General features: G+C 43.4%; 1 long non-coding RNA gene across 1 annotated transcript in view; it reads left to right on the top strand.

Moving 5' to 3' along the window:
- Window positions 1-68: 68 nt before the first annotated feature.
- Window positions 69-2,656, top strand: part of LOC107187512 — a 3,704-nt gene continuing 1,116 nt past the window's right edge. Inside the window, exon 1 of the long non-coding RNA XR_001516212.1 lies at window positions 69-285. This is a non-coding gene — a long non-coding RNA (uncharacterized LOC107187512). The remainder of the gene's footprint in view (window positions 286-2,656) is intronic.

Raw genomic sequence — 2,656 nt, 5'->3', positions numbered from 1 at the left:
CTCTCTCTCTCTCTCTCTCTCTCTCTCTCTCTCTCTCTCTCTCTCTCTCTCTCTCACTCACTCTCACTCACTCTATCTCTCTCTTTCACTTATTCTATCTCTCTGCGACGCACCACGCGCCACGCTACTATGTGTGCGCGCGCGCGCGCTCTCCTAACACGAATTCAAAAAATACGCACACGCAATCATATACACGTACGGAAGGGACATACGGGGGAAACGTACATATTATTACGCGCAAAGTGCTCCGATGATTCTAGCCGATCGGTCATCTATGCCGGCCAGGTATAGCCGGCAAGGATCACCTGTGAGCACCTGGTGTACACGCAAAAAGATACAAAGAAAACAAACACAATCACAACGATACAGAAGACATATATACAGGCACACGTGGAAAGAGAATCATAATTATATGCTGAACGCGTAAAGGGACGGAAGGTCGGTTGCAAAAGGGTTGAAAGGGGGGAGGGGAGGGAGGGGGAAACGAATCGCGTATGGGCCGAACGACAATACACGGAACTGTGGGAAGTGCAAACGAGAGAACAGTAGAAATAAAAAAAACCATCGGAGGAAGATGTGGGAAAGGACGTGCGACAACGCAAGAATACACACGATACCACATCGAGGACCCTCGTCGATCCCCGCGCGCTCGATCGTCGTGGCATGTGTGTGTATGTGTGTGTGTGTGTGTGTGTTCGGTCCAGGGCTCTAGAATCGAGACGAGCCTCGCAGATGCGGAATATGGGAACGAAGCGAATTTACCCGCGTGAGAACAAGAGAAATTAAACACAAAAAAGTAGCTGTGGTAGACGCTGCCGTGTATCGCGATTACCGAATCGTCGCCGCCGCCGCCGCCGTCATCGCCGCCGCCGCCGCCGCCGTCGTCGTTGCTGCTGTATGCAATATTCATGTGCACTAATTCACTGCCACTGCAGTTCGTGTTTTATCGTTGTATATAAAAAAAAAACTTTCTATGTACGGGCTCGATTTAAGGCGAGAAGGGCTCCTGTCACGTGGAAAATTGAGCAGAAAAGGCGCGCGCAGCGTCAGCCGCACAAAAAACGCCCGCCATTCGTTACTCTCCTTGGTCTCGTATCACTTTTTTTCGTTTCCTTTGGCGTATTCTCTCCTTGATTTTTTTTTCTTCTTCCCTGTGTCCTGTTCGGATCAGGTATGAAACCTTGAAAGATATCCTTTGTTCGTTGGTCGGCGATCCTCTAGAGTTGGATATGAACGGTCGATAACTACGCGTTCTCTCTTACCGACTGTGCTGAATGATGCGCATCGACCTGAAGCGACACGATTTTGCATGCGCTCTCGGTTTTATTTTAGCCTCGGGGGGGTTGAACGGAACGTTTGTAATGCGGTTTATGTGACTGTACACGTGTTTGCGAGTTTTATACAGACTGATTCTAATCGCGGTGACGTTCGATTATGAGAACGATACGGGACGTCGTGTGTCGTGTCGTGTCGCCTAGGGACTTAGAGATACTTTTCATACATTTCCGGAGTCCTTTTGATTACGCACCTATTTCGAAACGATTTTCCCTGTTTTGGTACGCTCGTTTTGAATTGTTAATCGATTAACGTGTATAAGCTTGTGTGTTTGTGTAGTATTGCTGGGTTTCCTTCGGACGGGAATCATTGGAAATTGGTCATTGAAATCATTTCAGTTGAACGAAACGGTACATCGAGATCTGTTTCCAGCGAGACGCGTTAGCGAATTGGAAATATTTGTTTGAAATGCTCGATTGACTAATTTCGAGGGTATTGTTTGTGGTACGTTGCATTTGCAGTGATTGTTTAAAATATTAATTCTTTTAATTATCATTTTTTGTAGGAAGTAGGTAAGAGTACGATGAAAAAAGAATTTTCCTTTATTTTGCGTTGACTAATGAGAAATGAGCATAGTGAAAAGACACGTCGTTTGGGACAGTAATAGCTGTGTGTATTTGTGCACATTCGCGTACGCAATATATGTGTATAGATATATTTACACATAACTAAATATTAAGTCAATTATGTTAGATTGTGTACAAATTCACGACAATTGAAAGTCGAGAAATGTTTTCACTTCTGATTAGGAAACCACACATTATTATTCGTTTCTCGGAAGCTTTTAGCTAATTATACATCGTGCTCATAGTTTTTACGTTAGATCTGCAGAGTCAAATAAATATTTCAAGTTTTGGTTTTTTTATTTACATGCACGTATGAATGAAATTCATTCGACGAACATACTTGCAAAAATATACATTTTTTTTCATTTCAAGTCTTTGTCCAGTACTGCTACTACGACAGCGTTTGAATTATCGAAGCAAAGTCGCGCTAGGGATTCAGAGAATGAAATGTTGTCGAATGTAAAGAGTAGCGAAACAAAAATTGTCCGAAAGCAGAGCATAAGCGACAATGGAAATAGAGAATCATTATTGTTCAGAAAGCGTTCGTTACAAAATCCACGCGTATGACACTTCGTTGCGACGATCAGATTCTCTGTCTCCTTTTTCCGTTAGCTGACGATCCTTCTCACCTACATACGAGAAATCCTAATAACGAGGACGAAAAGAAAATTTTCGGAGATGGTGCACCGCCTACTTATTAACGTTCTTTGATCAAGAACTTGGAATTCGAAGAAAATGAAATTCGAAGACATTAA

Source organism: Dufourea novaeangliae, unplaced genomic scaffold (assembly GCF_001272555.1).
Source record: "Dufourea novaeangliae isolate 0120121106 unplaced genomic scaffold, ASM127255v1 scaffold89, whole genome shotgun sequence".
Taxonomy (NCBI): Eukaryota; Metazoa; Arthropoda; class Insecta; order Hymenoptera; family Halictidae; genus Dufourea; species Dufourea novaeangliae.
The sequence above is the reverse complement of the archived record's forward strand: the minus strand, read 5'-3'. Positions and strand labels throughout refer to the sequence as shown.